A 23,069-nucleotide genomic window follows, 5' to 3' on the forward strand; every position below is an offset into this window, starting at 1 on the left:
CAGGAGGGGGATGTGCCTGACCTGACTACAGACTGTAAGTGCTGCTATACTGCATTTGGAGTAATGTTGGTTTAACAGGGTGTGTGTGGATATGGCTGTTTTACATGTTTTAATACCTGTCATGTCAGTGTTATGTTTATAAGGAAACCCCCATCTGTAGGGTCATCTCCAGACTGGGCAGTGTGTGGTGCCTTTTGTTTCATTTGTTACCCACAGAGCACCTATCTGTGAACTGCAGAAGGTAGTGTGAGTATTGCAGTCTGTAGATGATGACAGCTGTGAGAGTTATTGACTTCATATCCCTCATAGGACATATGTTGCAACAAACCCTGTTACAACAGTAAATGTATGAGGTTATCATAACAACATGTCAATATTGGCCCTGTGTATGTGTCTCAAGCCACAACTCGGTCAACCTTTTTACATATGTCATGCAGTAAGAGGTGCATATGTCCTGTACAGCATAATTAGTGACATCATTCCTGATAACAAGCCAGTATGATATCAGACTGCTACACATGTTATGTATGGAAGGGGCTATATTTGATGACATAATCTGGACATTCTGTGGTTGTGTGTACAGTACTGAGCTCTTTGTACTTATGGTGATTGCAGACTATGGTAGATGTCATTTTCCTGGTCCTGTTCTATCTGATGTTACATGCTGCTCCACTGTATGTTTCCCTAGTACTTACATATTTGTAGGGTTATACACACACATGTCCCATACCACAGACTGGCATAGGACCACACTGTGTAGTGGCCCAGTATACGTAGGGTTAGTGTGTGAGTGGCACATATGAGTATGGTGTTGATCAGATAGTCCATATACTGTAATATTATGCTAGCTTACCATATGTGGCTGTGGCTGTGTTCACATTGGTTGTCATTATGCACTTTCACACAGGTGTATGTTACTCTGTGCTGTGACATGCCTGTAGATTCTGCTATATATGCAGGTACATGTGCATTCCCCCTTAGGAAATGTAGGCCAGTGTTGAGCCAGTCTGCCTGTAGCCTGCACAGTGCTTTGTTACATGCCTAGCATCTTAGTGTACTTACCTAGTAAGATGTCATGTCCAGATACTTAGGTTCATAGGTTCATAGGTTGATACTAGGCTATCTGCCCTAGGGCATTTATAAGCCTAGCCAGAGTGTGTTTGGCTTTTGCCACCCTTTTAGATTAGTTGACTGTGCCTCTGTATAGTAGGTCACAGAAGATAGCCCTTTTAAGGTTAGTTTATTGTGCCTCTGTCTAGTAGGGACACAGAAGAGATCCCAGGGGTAAGCCTACGATCTACCATCCACTCGTCAAGATTTTCTTGAAGATGGTCATTGAGAGGCTCTGCCTAACATAGATTGGGATTTTGTTCCAGAGTGAGGGGAGCCTCTGGGATATGAATCTGTCCCTCCAGCATGTCCTATTTATTTCTGTGTGGAGGTTTAAGTCCCTGGAGTGTGTAGCTCTAAGGGATTTGGATTTCCTGAGGTGGAGCATGTCCATTAATTCTGGGTTGGACATGGCTTTATACATCAGGCACAGATCGCCTCTGAGTAGGCGGTAAGTAACTGAGTAGAGCTGGAGTTTCTTTGGCCTAACTGCATAGGGCATCTGTTTGAGTCCCTTGATCCTCTTGGTGAGGTACTTTTGGGGTCTTTCCAGTTGCTGCAAGTGTTGGGTAAGGTACATCCCAAACTGGGCATTATATTCAATTTTGGGCCTAATGAGTGATGAGTAGAGAGGCACAATGACCTCTCTTGATCTAGATGTGAACCCTTTTGTGATAAGGTGGGCTATATAGAAGGTCTTTCTAACCACTTTGGCAACGTGATTGTCAAAGGAGAGATTGCTATCTACTTGGGTTCCCCAAAGCCCTAATTACTTCTTCCATACTTAATGGATTACCACCTATGTGGTAATTTGTGGGCACTTTGTTTTTCCCAAAGGGGATGACTATGCACTTTTTGGCATTTAGTTTTAGGCCATGGCTCTGGCACCAGTTATCCGTTTCTGTGAGACCCTTTTGGAGGATGCTTGTGTCAGTCAGTGAGTCGATTATGTCACCCAGTTTGCAGTCATCTGTGAACTTGGTCAGCCATAGTCCTCTCGTGTTAGCCTGTACCTCAGAGAAATATATACCGAACAAGAGAGGTCCCAGGACTGAGCCTTGTAGGACGCGACTTATAACTGGTTTAGAGTCTGACATGGCAAATGCAATTCTGACCAAGTGGGTTTTATCCTTGAGCCAGTTTGCAACTCATCTTGTGACATAGGGGTTGATATTTAAGCTGGTGAGCTTATTTATGATGCCCAAGTGGGGTATTGTGTCGAAGGCTTTTGCGAGGTCCAGGTAAGCAGTGTGGACTACCTTCCCTTCATCTATGGCCTTGGTGACTGTTTCAAAGAAGTCAACCAGGTTCAAGAGGCAAGATCTGCTCTTAACAAAGCCGAATTGGGTAGGATCCAGTGTTTGGAGGTTCCCAATGTCTTTGTTTATGAGTTCCATGATGATACACTCCATAGCTTTGCAGACCAGGCTAGTCAGGCTTATAGGGTGATAGTTTCCGTGGTCCATTGTGGCATCACCTTTGTGGAGTTGGATAGTTTCCATGGTCCAGTGTGGCATCACCTTTGTGGAGTGGGATCACTGTTGCTGTGCACCATTCCTTGGGTACATATCCTGTAGTAAGGCTGAGACTGAACATTGACTTTATGTGAGGGTTCAGTTCTTCTTGGAGCTCGTGTAAGATGCATCCTGGGGCACCGTCCAGTCCCATTGATGCTGTGTTTTTTGCTTTGGAGAGGTCAGCTCTCACCTGTGTATCTGTGATGTCAGGGAGGCTACACTCTGTTGGGATAGACATTTGCTCTTTTGGGTGGGAAGGGGGGGGGGAGTTTGCACTGAACCTGTCTGCCAGGATGTTGGCAATGTCTGTGGGTTCAGTGTATTTTTTGTCATTTTGCACTAACTCAGAGCATATCTGGGAGTTGCCACCCAGGTTCCTGACATAACTAAAGAAGGCCTTGTGATTATCTTTAGTGTCTTGTGCAATTTTTCTTTCGAAGCTGGCCTTAGATGATTTTATGAGGGATCATAGTTTCTTGCTAGTACTGATCAGAGATGCCTTCCCTTTTTGGGATTCTGCTCTATCATGTAGTAGCTTCCTCCTTCTGTTGTATAGCTTATTTATGGCTGGGGTCCTTCAGATAGCTCTTCTGCCTTTGGAGGAGTGAGTCTTGGTTTTATTTGGGATAGCATGATCCATGCATTCCTGTAGGTGTCCATAAAATGTGTTTGTAAAGGTTTCTGCGGTTTGGGCTGTATTTTCCACTGGCCCAGGGGCTTTGAAGGATTCCACCTCAGTTTTGAGAAGTGTGAAGTTTGCTTTTGAGAAGTTCTTCACCGTGGTTTCCTTGGCTGGGGGTGGAGACGTGATATGGATGTCCAGTAAGATTAATTTATGATCAGATCTTACCAATGAGGGGTATACCTCTGGTATGGAACATAGAGTCCCCATGTTGGTGATGATCAGGTCCAATATGTTTAACCCTCTTCTGGGAGTGGTGACCAGTTGTTCCATAGCATTTGAGTTTATAAATTCTAGGAACCATTGGGCGAGGTTGTTGGAGCTTGAGTGGTGCTCCCAGTCTATGTTTGGGTAGTTGAAGTCACCCAATATAATGGTGTTTGGAGAGACCTTCATATTCTCCAGTGTTTTCAGGAAAGCTGAGTGGGGTTCCTGTGTTTGGGAGTGTGGTCTGTAGCAGGCTACAAACTGAAAGGCAGTTTTGCCCACTGTTGGTTGCACATGGATGGTCTTCGATGTTTCGTGCAGTGTCACTAACCTGGAGGTGTGGGTATCTTTGATGAATATGGATACTCCCCCTCCTTTTGTGGTTCGGTCCGAGTTTTGGGTCCAAAAAGCATGGTATGAGGTATAACCTGGTAGTGCTGGGGTGCTCTCGGAAGCCTTGAACCAGGTTTCTGTTACCGCACAGATATCGATATTCACCAGACTGAGGAGAGCCTTGAGTGCATGCATCTTGAGGTTTAGACTTCTGGCATTGAGCAGCATTACGCTTAGTTTCTTTTTCCTTGTGTTGTCTATGGAGGTGGGTTTGTTTTTGAGCCTTGCCCAAAAAAGGCACTATGGGGGTGGCAAGAGCATTAGCCAATATTCAAAAGCCCAGGGGTGACAGGTGCAAGCCGTCCCTAGCGAAGCAACGTGGCTTGTCAAGCATGTCATCCCAGGCTGACAGACACTGGATCCCCTTTGAATGACACCAATACTTTAACCAATTGTTAAAATTGATAATTTTGTCTTTATACTGTGGCATCATTCTTGGTGAGGGTAAGATGCTACTCAAGGTCAGGGTCATACTGGCCTGGGCTACATGATCAGAGAGCTCCTCTATGTCTCTTTTCATGTAGCCCAGGGAGGTATGTCTCAGGTCATTCATACCAGCATGGACAGTGACGGAGTCATATTTGTACTTGCTTTGGAGTGAGCTGAGTGCTTGTGTTATGTGGTGGATCCTGGCACCTGACAGGCAGCTTACAGTGACCTTCTCCTTGTTCAGCCTGGTGAGTGGGATGTCAGTGTGTCTGGCAGTAGAGTCACCTATTACAAGTGTAATAGGTGTGTTGTTTAGCCTTAAGGGCTGTGACTGTGTGGCACACTGACTTTGTGAACTATGTGATACTTGGGTATTGTTGTGGGGTAGTGGTTGCTTGGATGTCTGCTTTGGAGGTCTCTGCTGCTTGGGCAGATTTTTATTTAGAGCCTCCAAATATGTTTTTGTGTGTTTATGTGTTTGATTTGCTGTTGCAATAGGTCTTATGTGAGACTGGATTTGTGGTGTGTGTGGTTACCTTCTCCTCCTGACTGACTGTGCCAGTACTGGGTTGAGAGAGCTCAGCCTCCAGTTTGGCTGTATAGTTGCATCTCTGACATATATTTGAGCTTGTTGGGAGGAGGAGAGGGTGGTCTGTGTACATGAGGCAGTTGTAACATTGCCTCAAGATTCCCAGATTCACCAGCTGGACTGGAGAGTAAACCCAAAACTGACTTTTGGACATGCCAGAATAGTATAAGGAACTACTTTTTGACTGATCAAAAAGGACCAATAGGGAGCCAAGTACTTAAAGTGAGTATAAGAGGGTGTAGTGCTTTAGTTTATTAGTGCTTACTTATAAGATTACTTATACGAGCAACATCAGGGCTTTAGAATGAAAATAGAGTGCTTAGAGATTTAGAACATTTCTAAGGGAAAAAGTGAAGAGCAGACTTTGTGGAGCTGGGAATAGTTTAAACCCATTTAAGCGGCGCTGCCTGATGCTGCGCTATGTGCAAAATCGGGCAAAACTGCACAAATGTGGGTTTTAAAGCAGGGAAACTGAAAGAGATAGGAATTGACCTAAAACAGCCAATAAGCTACTAGTTTCAGGGCTGAGACCATTCCTCCAGAGACAGATAGGCTGCTTACAGCTCCCTACTCTCACTGGTGAACAGAGAAGCTTCCTCCTATCCAAGTAAGGATATGGGCAACACAGGAAACTATACCACAGTCCAGAATTCAGCAAAAACTGAAATCTAGACTAATCTAGTTCAGCAAAGGCGGGAAAAGAGAATTTTTTTTTTGTTGTTTTTTTGCCAGATATACTGCTACTGGGCCACCATAACTGTCATGTATGTCAGGCAGAGCAAAGGGATGCTGTACAGATGAATGTCAATACCTAGTGAGTAGTATGTGGTGGGTCTATATTATATGAGCGAAAGTTCATATAAACGAACGCTCGTATGAACGAAAATGCTGGACATCGAAAGTTATATTGTGGGGGGCTGTGCCCCCCCCCGCTAAATATATATTCCAACTCCAAGATCGCACTACAGTGAGGAAAGTGAAAATATTCCTATCTTCACTGTACTGTGACCCCAGAAAAAGCATTTCGATGTCCGACATTTTCGCTCATAAGAGCGTTCGTTCATATGAACTTTCGCTCATATAATATAGACCCGTATGTGGCCATGGCACCTGTGTACCATGTGGTTATTATGTGTTAGGACAGACAGGGATGTGTGAATTCATAACCTATGGGGGCAAATCTATACCAGTAGTTACGTGTTATACCCATCTACATGGCTAACATCCACATTGTCAGGGTTGGTCCACATGTCTTGCACTAAGGGGTTCTATGAATACCTCTGGACTGTCCAGAGTATGTCAGACTGTCCACATATATTGGCCAATATCTCTGCTGTAGTCCACAGATGCATTACCTGCTAGCAGTGGTACAGTACTATGATGTCCTTAGGATGTCTGTTAGTAGCCAATGGTGCACATGTTAAAAGCAAATGTGACCTCCCACACACAACTTGTCTTTGAAGACAATCCTATTACAGTAGCAATAGTCCATAAATATACCTGCTATACATACCTGACATCCCCTTGCAATATGAAGTTGGAACTATAGGAGCTGAGGTAGGGCTACACTCCATGTTCAGGACATATGATGAAAATATATGTATATATAATTATCCAGATATCTATATAGATATATACACATATACATATTGACATACATAGATGGTTATGCATGTGTACATATATATATATATATATATATATATATATATATATATATATATATATATATAAACACTCAGATATATACATATACAGAGAATTATATGTTTACACATATAAAGATAGAGATACATATGCACATATACGTATGGATATCTACATATATATTAACAGTAGTATGTATATCAGAATAGATATGTATGCACATATAGTTATAGATATCTACATATATACCAACATAACTAGGCATATCTGTACATATAAGATGTGCATACATATATAGCTATATATACGTATATATATATAGATACATATACATATATCTATATATACATATATCTACATATACATATATCTACATATACCTATATGTGTATGTATATATATATATATATATATATATATATATATATATATATATTTATATATATATATATATAGATACATATACGTACATACAAAGAGATGTATACATGGCCATATATATGTTGCACTATACAGATGTGTATACAGACATATGTACGAGTATACATATGTATGTACATGTAGAGATATATAGACCTATTATATGTACATAACCATATTCCTGTCATGTGTAAACCTCACGGTTGTGTATACCCTCCCAGATACATCGTATGTATCTGCTATGTGTACATTATGATCAAACCGCATATGTGAGGCAACAGTCATATCAATAACAAGGACTGCACAATTTAGGAAGCAAAGGCAATTTTTCAATACTACACAATATGTGTATTGACAGCTATACTGGTAAAACAATAGCTGTCTTCACAGTGGTCATGGTGTAGTGGTTAAGTATTGTGACTGTAGTGTACAGGGTCCTGTGTTCAAGTCCTGCAAGGGCTGTTCATTTTGTTGCTGGGCAGAAGAAGGGCTGTTGGATACAAAGTGGTTAAGGCAGTTTTGAGCAGCTTTAAGTGGGTTTCTGCAGGTTTGTGCAAAGCTAAGCAGTGCTAAGCTATGGGTAAATGTACGGGCACTTACACAGTGTAGGCATCGCTAACCAGTGTGCAAGTCAGCTCAGCGGTTATATTGCAACAATGTTGATACTTGTTAAGCATGGCTTAGGCCTGGTAGCCAGGTCACACCACCCAGTTTGATAACATAGCAGGGTACTCACATCTGTAATAAGTGTATGTAATGCCATGTACAATACATGCTCCTACATGCTGTCATTGCAGTAGCAAGGGGTGTGAGTGTCATGTGTGTGACAGATGCATATGTGGCCTGTGCAGCAATGTTATCCATGAGAATGTGTGACATACAGGGTATTAAGGCAGGGAAGAGCAGAGTGCTAAATGTAGTACTGACAACAGGCACATTGGCAGGCACAACTGGACACTGAGGCCTCCCTGTTGTATCCCTGGTGTGTGAGCTGTGTCACAGTGTATACCCCTTACTGGGTAATGATCTGATATGTGGAATGTAACTGTAGACTACCATCTGTACAGCACATGTTAGTGAGGGCTTCTGACATGTAGTTATGGCATACATATTGTTGTCAAACATCTATCTGTCAACACAATCATCCTACTGCATAGCTACTTGCCAAGCTGATGACTGTCAGTCCATGTACATATGTGCAGATGGCAGGTATCCAGCTGGGATATGTACAGGCAACCTAAGCTTGATTGACACTGATATGCCTGCCCAGCTGTGTAAGAACTGGCACATATAGGAGATGTCACCCTATACACACCACATGCCATGGGTATCGCAACTACACTACCACAGTCAACAGAACATGCTTGGGTACAGGTCTCCATCACAGACACTAACCATGTGTTGTAGTGCATGTTGCATACATGTCAACTTGATCACCTCAGTGGCCATGTGCAGTAGGCACCTGTAAGAATGCCTGATGCATGTCATTCTCACCCTGAGAGTCAACACAGTAGTGAGTGTCAATAGATCGCCTGCTGCCACCTGGCAGGTGGCAGGATGCCACTGTACACACAACCCCTACACAACCCAGCTCTCCTTGGACAATAGCTAGGTGCACGGCTATGACTACCTGCAACGATCCACCCCTGTAGTGACACATGTGCATGTATTAATGACTGTGTATAACAGTGTCTGTGTGTTAGCACACCTGTACTTGGTAATTCCATAAGAGCCTAGACAACCAATGCAACACCCATTGCCATAGTCAGTTGCGGCTGCTGCTGTATGGGAAAATACATGTACCCTGTTAAGCTCCCACCCATTCCAGCTACATGAGCCTTGCAGTACCAGCACTACAGTGTTTTACAAATGGGATGATAGGCATGGGATACCCATTGTGTTCTAGCATGTGTGTGTAGTTGTGCATGTCCTTATATCTGTAGGGTACAGCATTCCGAGGCCACATACTCCTATTACAATACCCATTGCCACACAGTAGTACAGATAGTGTTGTTGCTGCCCATAGGTGAGGCATGACAATGCAACAGCCTACTACATGTGTGGCATGTGCATTAGATACACATCCCTGTAGTACCACTGTTGGGGTATACTATGTGTTGTATTGCAGTTGCAGCCAATGTGTGATGGTCGGTATGGCAGAGTGTCATCATGGGTTTCAGGGAGTACAATAACCACTGGGGGATGTGGGTGCTGTGCACACTGTCATTACACCAAGTTACACCCAGTATATGTCCCATGTACCACGTTATGGTTACCACTGTCACCATCAACCACACAGGTAACCGATACCACAATCCAGGCTAGTTATGCAGCCTACCTGTAACACATTGGCACACGGTCAAGTTAGTTAGGAGCGATAGGCCCTGGTCTCTCAGATTTGTGTCTGCCTGTTATGTGTCTGTTAATGTGTATATGAAGATACGTCACACTACGTATTGTCCATATACACCCATTACATCTCCCATTAGCATACTGTACATGTCTGGAGATGTTCTGCATGTAACATGTAACCTGGGACACACCTCACCCTAAATGCTTTGTGGTGTGTGTAATGTCAGCCACACATTTCAGTATCACTACATAGCTAGGTAGGGGTCTAGTCCCAGTGTTGTCAAGTAACAGTGTGCATGTATGTGGATGGGTTTACATCAGGTTGCAGGGTGTAAATACCTCAGCGGGTCACCTGTCCATGTGGCACACGTAATAACCATTTTAGTAACCTGTGACATGTGTTCAACTGTACCCCAGATATGTCACAGCCATGGTGTCACCACAGTGCCATGCTACGTTGTGGAATATGACTGCAGACCATCCTCGTGCTGACACACGTACACCTACAACACAAATGAATAACATTATGGAGACCACAACTGACCAGTGTTACTAACAGCTATAATGCATCATTGCTGGATGGCTACACTACCTGCTATATATGCATTACACTTTACTCCTTACAACATGTTACACTGCAGTACTGTGGTACACTGTAGTACAGTCACTGTGTGCATCAGAACCATATTAGCCTGTCTCTGCATTGATGGTATGGATGACACGGATGTGGCACAGGTATCATCATATGCACAGGGCATCCTTGTGCTGACACATGTACACCTACAACACAACTGGATAACATTATATGGACCACAACCAACCAGTGTTACTAACAGCTATAATGCATCATTGCTGGATGGCTACACTACCTGCCATATATGCATTACACTTTACTCCTTACAACATGTTACACTGCAGAACTGTGGTACACTGTAGTACAGTCAGTGTGTGTATCAGAACCATATTATCCTGTCCCTGCATTGATGGTATGGATGACAGAGATTTGGCACAGGTATCATCATATGCACAGGGTGTGATGTTGGATTGCCAGCGGCTGAGGGTGGGCCATACATTTGTCACCATGTGTGTGAGTGAGTGGTGTACTGCATTGAGCTGGGCATGGTGCTGTGGTGTGTGTAGGTATGGGGTTGCCCTAGGTGTGCTTGTATAGTGTGTGGGTATGCATGCACACAGTTCTGCCATGTGGCTACCCTACACAGGTGTTTATGGACAGCTACAGACCATACCTGACAGGGTGTGTGGTTCACTGCCTCTGGCCATGGACACTTGGACTGTGCCTTTCAGGGGTTCCATGGGCACGTCCAGGTACAGGTCTCAATGTGCTACTCTCACCTGCTGATGACAAATGTCTTCTGGTACCAGGCCTCTCCTGGGATTGGCCAGGACCAAGTGCACATGGCCTGATGTGGTGTGGTGTGGACAGCACCCTTCTGCACTGCCCAGGCTAGTACTGCCACTACAGGAGCCCCTTGGTGTCCTAGCATGTCCACGTTGACTGCCAGCTGTTGGTGTTTCCAGCCCACATCCACACGGCCATCGCTGCATCACCACCACACATTGAAGCACAGACACACCACAGCCGATGAAGTCCATCATCTCACCATGCTGTCTATCCATGTGCTTGGTATAAGCATGAATGGCACCAGACAGTTCACGGATGTTGTCACTTACAGATGTGACAGTGGCCCTCTGCAGCCTTAGGCCCTGTCAGGTGTAATGTTCCATACGTGCCTGTGCTACCATGACAGCCTGAAACATGCACCTGCTGATACCAGCTATGTTGCCTCTGCCAAGAGCATGATGTCCAGCGGCCCTACTACAAGCACCCTGGGACATCCGCCTATGTGGTGCCCTGATGGACATCTGGCTATGCCTGCTGCAACTGGACACAATAGACAGGGTTACCACACTCTCCGTGCACTGCCACTAAATGCCAGCTGTCTCTCTGCTATGGCCACTGGTGATGGCGTATGTTTAGGCACTGAAACTGTGTGTGGGGTTGGGGTGGCTAAAAGGGGGATGTCAAATGTTGGTGAAGTGTTGACCCCTGACAACCCCACCTTTGCCTCAACAGGCATCTTCGGTGTCTGTATGGACACCGGCATCATACTGCATGCAGGAGGGACCCTGACCCACCTCACTACCTGTGGGGGAAAACAATAAACGCATGTTAAAACCTGTACGGCATTGCCTAACAGTACACACACACACACACACACACACACACACACACACACACACACACACACACACACACACACACACACACACACACACACACACACACACACACACACACACACACACACACACACACACACACACACATCCTGAATACCTACTGTCCATGGCTTTACATACAGTCTCAAGTATATGTCCATGTGGTACCCCATTCTACATCACACTTGTTAACATACACACATTGATACAACTACTTAACATATCAGTCCTCTAAATGCCTACACAAGTGGTCACACCCCAAGACCTGTTACTACATTACCTGCCTGATCTGTGTGTAATGGTTTTAAATTACATCACTGCTGTCATTTGGTATGCACCCTCTGTATGTCTGGACATCATGAGCATGGCCCCTATATGTGTGGGCTACTATGTTCTATCCATAATATCACATACTGGTGTGGCGTGTGTATGTAATTCTCAGTACATGCCAGATATGCTGCTCATTCAGCATATCATGTGACAACTGTAATATTTGGAGACACTCCCTGGTGTTGACTAGTACTTCCCCAATGCATCTGTAGTGCTTCATACATGGGTTGTAGGTGACCTCCCTGCTAAATGTGATATTAAGCATGTACCTGGTGTCTACCTTCCCTCTTGATTCCTGTTCTATGCTACAGACCATATTATACTATCAGCTGTCCTGTGATTACACACATGAGAGGTATTCCTGGTATGTAATGTGGCAGTCCATTTCCATGGACTGCACAGTCCCAACAGGAGGTACTGCTGTATGAACACCCCACAATCTCACATGTGCATACATGGCCACCCACACAAACACATACATGCACACATGCATCCTACATGCGTCAACCACCTTCCACTTCACCATAGTGACCCTACAGACAAACTAACTAACCACCAGGATGTGCACACACACACACACACACACACACACACACACACACACACACACACACACACACACACACACACACACACACACACACACACACACACACACACACATATACAGGTGAGGTTGCACAATGATAGTACAGACAGTCCTCCTATTACCCATCTGTCAACGTGCAGAACATATGGTACCTGACAGCATGCAGTGCAGCTATAGTCAATCCATGCTGGCAACAGTATACATGTGTGTGATGCATGTGCTGTGTCACTAGGTGAAGCCCCTTCCCCTGGATACCACTGCGCCCATGAACATGGTATTGCTGCGCACCTGTTCGGCACCCTGCCATGTACTGTGTGCCACACCTGACAGGTGTACAACCCATTGGGGAATGTGTACTACTGTGTCAGTTATGTCAGCTTTAATGCTCACAGCCTCTATGTTTTCCAGCAACACTTACCTGGGATGATATGTGGACAGATGTCATTTGTGAATGCCTGATGCCTGATTTACAGCTCTCAACATCAACAGACCATATATAACCAATCCGATACTCTTACACTAACAAACATCAGAGCATACCATGGCTATGGGGGGTATGCACACCCGTCCTGATTGGGACCACATCATTGCATATCTTAACAGTACATGTGCCCGATATGTGACATATGTCCTGTACTTTCACATGCAGTGTCTACAGAATGTGTTAGGTGTGTGGATGCTGACCATGATGTATACACTCCGTGTGGGCATATGTGTGCTATGATGGTTTGACGCACCTCTTGTTGTGTGTACTACAGCAGTCACTACTCAGGGTGGGGGTATACCAGCATGGGCAATCTGCAATTGCCAGTGTATGTTCAGTCTGCCCTACACATGTCCCCGTACTCTGCATGATTGCAAGGTCTACTCATGTGCACACCCCTTGTTGTTCCCACACTGCCGTCACTATTGCTGTGGGGGTAGGGTTATGTCTGCCACAGGTCCGGCACCTGACTATGTGCAGATACTGTCATTCTTAGCATCCTTAGGATCCCTGCTGCAGTGCACTGGTGTGTCATGCTGACACCCTCCCTTCCTTCAGCCTTTTTGCGGATGCATGACAAGTAAGCCCTACACATGTGTGTCACTTTGCAATGTCCGATACACTGAACACCACATGTTACAGCCTAGTCCCAGCTGATAATGTGGCCTACTGTAATGCCTTATGTCATAATGTATCTCTGCAGCAGTTGCCTTTGTCCTAGAGGTATATACACTGGTGTTGCACTGTATATGGGTGTTGTTCCAAACATGTCCCTACTGTAGGCCATGTCTCCTACCATTATGTTACTCCCTGTGGACACATTCCCCAATGACAGGATGCTAGTTATCATGCAGGTGTCTGACATACCCTTTCAATACCCCAATCATCATGGTCACCCCTGTGATGCCATGCATTTCACAGCAACAATATATGCAGATGTACATCATGCATTCTGAGTAGGTGTGTTAGATGCATGCATGAAATATACCATCACCATTATGAGCCCGGTGTGTGTTGGCAAGCATCTACATAAACCATACTCACCGGCTACAGGCTGCTGCCATGGTGGTATCCTGGAGGAACCTACATAAGAGGGTGAGAGATGCAATGTCAGTGGCCACATCTGTGGCAGTGCTACAGGGTGGGTGCAGTATTACAATACATCAATGGCACATTTCCACAATACTATCAGATATGGACATCTGTTTATCACTACTATGCAGCAACACAATATACCTATGACATGTCAGATATGCATGCTCTGACTGTACCAATGTGGATGTTTACACAACAGTGGTCTACTGATGTGCCTTGTGGCCTTACCTGCATGCTCCTCGGCCAGTGTGTGGGTGATAACCACCTCCACAAATGTGTCCGGCAGGGGTGGCTGGCCGGATAGGCAGGTGCCACAAGGCTAGGCAGGAGCTCCTCCACACGTGTCAGGGTGGGATGGATGGCATGGCCAACCCCTGTGGTGAGGTTATCCCCCCGGACTTCAGCAGCACACCAACAGGCATTGCGAAGCAGGTCAGTACAATGATGCCGGACCTGTTCATAACTGCAGTTGTGCAGTCCGACATCACTGACCCTTTGGAGTACTTCATTCCTCAGGGTGGGTCACTCTTGTTGGTCATGGGTAGCCCAGCCAAACAGCACAAGGTAGTGCTGGATTAAATACGTGATCAGCACTTCATTTTCGTCAGCTGAATATGTTGGCAGACGTGCATGTGACATCATGGCTGAAAGACATAAAGATGGAAACAGGTCTGAGCAACTCATACAGCAAGGCTACCAAAGTTCTTAATACGCATCTCTGTCACCCCCCACCATATCAGCGACAACAAACTGTACACACATTTCATTAGGTATGGCTACAGCTTACCTACCAGTGGGACAGATATTTTATTGTACCACACTTTCTGCTATGTGTTTGTAGCCATGTTCCTTGTGTGGACACTATCATTGCTGGCCTGTTACAGACTATTCATCTGTATGCCATTGTCAGGGCCAGTATGGTTCCATATATGCCTGTGGTATGACAGCTTTGTGATTGCAGCACATCTGACATTCTGTGTTATTGGGGATATCTATGTGTGCTGTTGGACATATTCTGGGATTGTGTAGACTATTACTACCAACATATGTTCTATAACAGTGGCACAATAGCATGTATATGTACTATTGCCCAGCAGAACCACCTCTCCAAACCCATCTGCCCAACTGTCCATGTTACCTGGCCACATCACATGAATGTCCCACCATGGATCATCTGTGTTGTACCTCTAAAGTTAGTGCACTTACACCTTATGACACAGAGACAGTTACACAGTAGGTGAGGTGGATGTTTTCCACCCAGTACGTTCAGAGTACAGATGTCCATGTATTGCATCTAAACCTATTTGTGCTACAAGAGGTTTCCCAAATAAAAGATTTCACTTTTTTCCTGAAGCAGGTAAGCTTGATTGCATGCCACTCAGCAGTGAGCAAGTACAGAAGGCAAGAAACAGAAAAAAGGCACATGAAATTCTGATGAAAGTTAGTCATAAATCTTCAGTAATGATTTTCATTTTCCCTTCACATTGTATAAATTTGACAGCTTATTCCATAGAAACATGTATACAGAAGGCTTGTAATGCTCACTCATTGGAAATACCATGCATTGGTGACAAAACTATTTGCAATAATGGGGATTACTAAAATGAAATTTTTCACTTGTTCCTTCACCTGTGAGACCTGTTTGCACTCTGCTAAGCAGTGAAGACATTGCACAAGCAAAACAACATGTGTAACAATTTATATTCCACGCAATAAGCTGCATTTTCATATCTGCTGAAAACATTCCAAGCAGGATGGGGCTTCAAGCTGGGTTCAAACCCCGCATCCTCTTTCATGTTTCCTTATTTTTTTATTTTGTTTAACAGGTGTGCTACAAAAATACTTAGATGCAATGTAGGATTTCTTCTTTTACTGCTGTTCAGACTGCTGCAGCAAAGTGCACCTGTGCCACCCTAAAATGCACCACTGATGGCATGCCAAATTAGATTTCTCAGTACCTTGGGTAGTAAACTCTCATTCACTGCTTCAAAATGGTGCCAGTCAACAGTGTGCTTTGCCAAAACTGGCACAAATAAGGAACACACAAACAAGTCAGTATTAACAAATATAGGGTAATACTAATGAAAAGGCAGATTGTTAAATGTCCTAGATCTGTGTGTGGTACAACCTGATCATTTGCTCAGAAAATATGCATTACCTCTGTCAGACAGCACATTAACTGGAATTGAACCATCAAATCAGTGCAATAACAACAAGCACCCTGTTATGTTTCTTAATCCTCTATGTCACCAACACAGGACCAACAATTTTCCTATCTTATTGGCTTGAAAGTGTCCAGATCAATATGATATTAACAAATACTTTACTCTAATAATAGCCCACACCATTTTCATGTCAGTTTTCCAACACTGTCAACTATTCCTTTTCTCTATTTTCTGAGTATCTTCCCCTCCTTTTAGCATAGCTACAGAAATGCAATGTCATAGGCATTTATTTGCATCTTTTTTTGAATGTGTAATAAAACTGATAACCATTATAGACATAGTTTAAGCAGAGGATGGACAGTGTGCTTTTAGTGCAAGGATATCAGTCTTGTTAAGGTTGTTTTCTTAGCTCTCAGGGTGCTTACAATTTTTATATTAAGTCTACTCTGCATGATATAAACACTTCAGAGAGGAATGACTTCTGTATTACTTATTGTAGTCAGAGCAATTACTAGCACTTGCAAGCCATTAGCAGCTAACAGTTGTCATTGACCCTCCCTGTAGTTCTACTGTGTGTGCATGCAGTCGTGTAGCTACTTATACCATCTTAACACCCTAGACCAAGTGATTTTTTTAAATATTTATGAATACTAATAATTTCACTTCTCATTTTCTTAGTGCTCTGAGGGCTGAATCTACATTACAGTGAGGTAATGTTGTAGCCATGGAAATGGATGGTGGGGAGACTGATTGGATACAGATAGACCTGCTAATCACTTGGAGAAGATTGCTCTACAAATTACTGCAACATTTCATAAGTTATGTGTGTCCTCTACACAAACTGCTTATATGTTCATATTTTGAATGTATTTCAATATGCAGTGGAAAAAAAGAATTTTGCAATTTATGCACTTTTAAAAAAATCACTGCTGTTATACTGCATATATGTCAATTCTTGTTGTGCTCTCCAAGATAGTATGGCTATGTTTTCATTTGGTATTTCATGACTGCCTCAACAATGTAGGTGACTCATTAGATAGGGTGAGTGACACACTGGATTGGGCGGTGTCTGTGATGCAACATCTGCTGGATGAGGGCTGGCATCCATGTGTCCATAGAGTCACAGCATCCAGTAGTGCTAGCCAATGTGGCCATATCCTCCTCCTGTACTGGTACTACTTCCACTGCTCCATCAGTGAGTGAGGTGTCCACAGCTGCACATGGCAGGCCACAAGGTTGTGGTCCTGGATATAATTGTGAAGATAGCTTGTCTAGCACACATCACTCACATTCAGGTAGCACACCCACTTAGAACTGGGGGTATGGAAGTGGCAGTGCAATTTCTGGCAGAAACAGTTCATGTGACTGGGATTGACAACACTGAATAGACAACATTACCATGCATGACTCAGACCTGTCCCCCACTACAGGACATAGTGCTAGCACAGAACTTGTTTGTGTTCATGTAGATAGATACACATTTCACAAAAACTGGCATACTGAACCACACACATGAAAGGTAAAAAACATTAACGTTGATTGGGATATATCTTCTGTTAGTGTCTCTGAGATGTTTCATACTTTAATGAATGTTGTATATTTATTACTCATACACACTCACTACTTTTGCATCACCCTTGGCCTACTGCACACCCCCACGTTGTAAAAATGATGATAACTGTGACATGGGCTTTGTTCATTTGGTTTTGACTTATGGATGCATATGTGTCTGATACAAAGTGTGGATAGGTATAAGACCTACAATATGCAGGTAGTTTATTTTCTTACATACTTTGTTTGTATGTTACAGATTCCACACTTACCTTGACATTAATGCAGTAATATATTGTGTGTTTTGGGGCTGTATTTCTCTGATACTATCCATACACAGACATCACATGGGTAAGTAAAGGTTTTGGACTTTGTGTGGCATCACTTTTAATTTTTGTTTGTGTGTAAGTTGTTATTTGTATTCCTTCACTGGTGTGTGTGTGTGTGTGTGTGTGTGTGTGTGTGTGTGTGTGTGTGTGTGTGTGTGTGTGTGTGTGTGTTACTGGGTGTGTGCACTAACGTCTGAGTCTTATGTGGTGGGTGTGTGCACTATCCTTTGCCTCCTAGCCAGGTCAGGGACATTTTGTGCACACATATGTCTGCTGGCTCCCTCTGTAGTTCTCCCTCAGAATGCTTGTCTGTATGTGCAGGAGGTGCTGCCACTGCCTCTAGTCCAGGAATATGTGGTCCTGGCCCTTTTTATCCCTATTTCAGCTGTATCCTCAAGATGATATTGTACAATGTGGCTCAAACTGTGAGAATTTCTGCAGAGCTGCCTGAGTCATCCTGTAGGGCACCCCCTGAGAGGCAATGACAACAGGAGCATAACTTCAGCATTCAAAACACATGCTCTATGATGTTTCTAGTTTGAGTTCGGATATTGTTACATCCTTTCAATGTGGGTATGTGTGCATTTTTGATGGGTGTCATGAACCATTGTTCCATTGTATAACCTGCATCACCCAGGAGATGGCATATGGAACATCACCCCTAGCAAACCTTGCATACAGCTGCAAGGTGTGCCATACGTGTGTTATAATAACTGCCTGGGTTTCCTGCAAAGACATTGAGGATGATCCCTAGGGCAATATGGCAGCTGTTTGAGTGGAACCCCTTCCTGTTAATGTATATCATTCTCTTTTCCATGTGAGTGCAGTCTATGGCTCCAAAGACTTCAAGGAAATGTGCTACAGCATAAAATTCCTACATTGTTCTTACTCTCTCCTCTGGTGTGTATGGAAAATAAATGTATTTCCTTGCATGTTGTAGCATAGCAGTTAGATATTTGTGAAATATGCTGGAGACTGAGGTTTGTGACACTCCTAGTATAGCCCCTGTGAGTCTCTGGAATATACCAGTAGCTAATATCATTAATGCCACACATATCTTTATTTTCACTGGTATAGGTTCTTCCTGATTTCCTCTGGGTCTGAGGTGGGAGCAGCAGAGGGTGCAGAATTCCTGTAGTATTTCCCTATTAACCCTGTATCACTCTACTATTTCAATATCATGCAGTCCATGATATGTTTTACAGGGTCTGAATACCTATCTTCTCCTTGAATGTGGTCTGTCAGCAGCAGCAGCAGTATAGATTTAAACCTGTCATACATACACATGCAAGAGAGCAGCAGCCCTTAACATTGCTTTTTTTCCTAAGTGTTATGGTGGCTGCCTTTCAATAGCTGTGGGAGTTCATGGGAAAGGGCTACACCATCTCTACATGATTACCTTGTAGATTCCTGAATGAATCTGCCATCTTGGATTAGTTTATAAGGATGTAATTCAGCTAATTATGCTTTTATTATCATACTGTGCTATTTACCTTTGTTTGGTGGCTCTACATGATGTGTAGAGTCATTTAAAGAATACAAAGTTGTGTGCTATTGTGTATGCATTACACCACAACACACATGATAGCAGTGCAGAAATTAGCTCTTCATGAATCCAACCCCTGTTTTCATACCTTTCAACTGTCCAGGTTTTCAAAGAATGTCCAGATTTCTGACTCAGATTTTTGGCCTTTTCCTCATAAAATTTCTTTTTTGCTAGCAAATTGTTGGGATGATCTGAGGACTAAAGTCACTAAATAATGACATACATTTGAGATTCAGACGTTATATCCTTCAGAAAATGCATTCTAACACAAATCCTTTTATTCTAGCAGCTTTCTAAGTTTATAAGAGTAATATTTAAAATCTGTCCCTATTTTTGGGCCTTTGTCCCCACATTACAGCAGTGTTTGTCCAGATTTCTTATGCTAAGAGGCAGAGAGATATGCCTTTTTTTTTATTTGTTTTTTTTTTCCTTTGTGCCAAAATAAATGTGTATCCTAAAGCTATCCATTGTTGTGCCCCCTTTTCCTTATCTATCATCATCAATGAAGATCACAGGTATGTCTTTGGCCAGTTGGTGCCTGACCATCCCTAACTGACCCCCCCCCCGCCAGATCAAAGAAGCCAGAAAAAAATAATCCTTTCCTCAGTTTAAGTTTTGAAGGTTATCAATACAGATACTGATCATCACTCATGATTAACAGCATTGATTCCTTAGTGCTGATCTCAAGTATTTGTCTCCTGGCTTTGCCCCAACCTAGCTATGGCATTCATCAACATTTTCCACCAAATACTTGTCATTTGCGTTGTTTGCCCCCACCTTGTAAGTGGGACTGGATAGATTATTCAGCTGATATTAGCATGGCATACCCTTTTCTTGCTTTCTACTAGTCCTCTAATTGCTTTCCTTCTCTTTCTTCAGTTTCATCCCCACCCTCCATGCATCTACTTTTCTTCACTGTTCTTGGAATTGCAGAAGGTGACATAGCAGCAATTTAAGTTTGATTCAAAATAGTGGTTATGGTTAGCAATAAGTGAAGTATAGAGAGAGGTTGTGGATAGTTAGTGAGAGCAGAGGATGTCCTCTGCTTTTCTCCCTGTAAAGGTTTCTGCCACTTCTGTCAGCTGTTCCTTGACTGAGCTTGTATTTCAAATTTTAGATATTTCATTTTTAATGTTATTTATTATTAACAAGCTAAATGAGATGCTTCTTCTTGGACCTTTTTCATTCACAATCCAGGCCACAAGGATATATGGTGATATAATAAATGTGGCAGCTTATAGCAAACAATCCATGAGGGAGTTTTAGGATGAGGTTAGTAAACTAGGGGTTTTCTGTGATACACAAAACCAGAGCAAAGCATCAGGTAGTGTTGCTGGAATCCACAAACAAGAATACACTTGTAATAAAAGAAGAAATGCAGCAGATCACACATCAGAAGTTGTATAAAGCACCAAATACCAACGGTAATAATAAGCAGATATTAAACCCCTCCCCCTTGTGACAAGCTGGTTGGGAGACTCAGCAGAGAGGGATGTTTGTGAGTTCCATACACAGGTAATGGATTTTAATTGATTTCTTTAGATTTTTTGAAGATGATTATTATTTTATTCATTGGAAAGGATTTTATGGCTTTATATTGAAATTTTTTATAGTATTCTTAGTTGATCTGATAAAGCATTGTTGTTTTTATGCAAAAGCACTTACCCTCATTAAACTGTTGTCTGCTTATTTCTACCCCTTGGTATTTGGTGCTTTATGCAACTTCTACTGTGCGAATCACTGTATTTCTTCTTTTAGTACGTGTTTATTGTGATATACTGATACAAAAACTCCCTGTATCAATTTAAATTGAGTTAAAGCACATCAAAAGTGCACCTCCATGAAAACAAATCAGCATTTCTTCACATTGATAAGACCAATGCTCTCCCACAACCTCTTGTGTTATACCCATCCTCTCCAAGATTACATAACAGTAACAGCAGCAGAAAAAATTCCCTTTACATTGCACATCAGTCTTGAAGAATCTGTAATTTTGCTAAATGCATTTGTATGTACTATAGTAAGAAAAAGATATAAGCAATAAAAAAATACATTACTATAAAGTCCAAACACAAATAAAACCAATACCTCAATATCCGAAGCTATACAGAAAACAACAAAATTGTGATAAAATAACAGGCAAGCAATCCTATAATAATATCAAAAAGTAAAAAAAAAATATATGGACCAACCTAAATAGAAATTTAACTAACAAGTACAAAACAACTTCACAACAAAATGACACAAAACACAATCTGAACAGGCAAAAATATCTGACTGATATAGCAACTATAGCAAAGCAGACCAGATGCAAGAAAAGACAGAAAAGTTCATGCAAATTTAATATAGTCAGAAACTAATGTACCATGAGAAATCCTTCCCAGGAATGGGGTGGAGAGGTAAACTCTATTTAGAAAATGATAAGAGATCATAAATGTACCAGTAATGTACAAGACAGAAATTCTAACCACTCAGACACTGTGGTTATATGACAGATGTCAAGCAGACAGTACATTTAGGCAACAGAGGTCAATGCTAAAATGCAGCTGCATATCTGTAAGACCTCCCAGTGTTGAGACATTGGTCCATGTAAATCCATTATATGCAACTCACACAGTATAGAAACCCCATTTGTTAATGGCATATAAAAATTCAGTATAAATAGAAATATGATATTGTAAGAATTATTAAAATCACGTTGCCAAATCTAGCAGAAGCTGGTGTCAGATAGCACACAATAAAACACTGAAAATGTTATATGTTTTGCAGAATATTTGCAAATAATAAGATAGAAGGGGTGTTATCCTGTTGAAATTCCATATTATGTCCATTATAAAATTCAACCTATTATACATTTCATTAAAATGCAGGAACTGTTTATTAGTTTACTTGTGTTCACTAAATGGCTGCTATCAGCTGTCACCAGAACTCCACAGAATTAGGTAGAAACATCTTCCAGAAGCACTTTACAAGAAAAAATACATTTTTTTTCTTCTTAGATATGTATATGGCCCATAATGCCTAGATGTTTTGACTTACTTTGCAGTTACTGAATGCATGGAAGCTACAGGAATACAGGTTATAAAGCTTTGAATGCCTGCCACAATGCACTTACTTGCAATACAATCTTAAGAAAAAAAGATTGATTTGTACAAGATAGAGAAAGAAAGATAGTTATGCTCCTAGTTAGCAGCATTATGTGCCTATACCTTTCTACAGAGTAGTTAACTGCCTTTCGTCTTGTTGGAGAACCCATTTGTTCTATATGAAATGCAGAAAGCTGTGATACAGTACTCTAATTAAAATTCTGGCTGTTTCTGGAATAGGGTTGTAACACTGACTTCAGCTGCATTTATTCACATTAAAGTCACATTAATGATAAGACATATGGCT

This window comes from Protopterus annectens, chromosome 4.part1 (genome assembly GCF_019279795.1).
Source record: "Protopterus annectens isolate FY-2018-M chromosome 4.part1, PAN1.0, whole genome shotgun sequence".
In the NCBI taxonomy this organism is placed as follows: Eukaryota; Metazoa; Chordata; order Ceratodontiformes; family Protopteridae; genus Protopterus; species Protopterus annectens.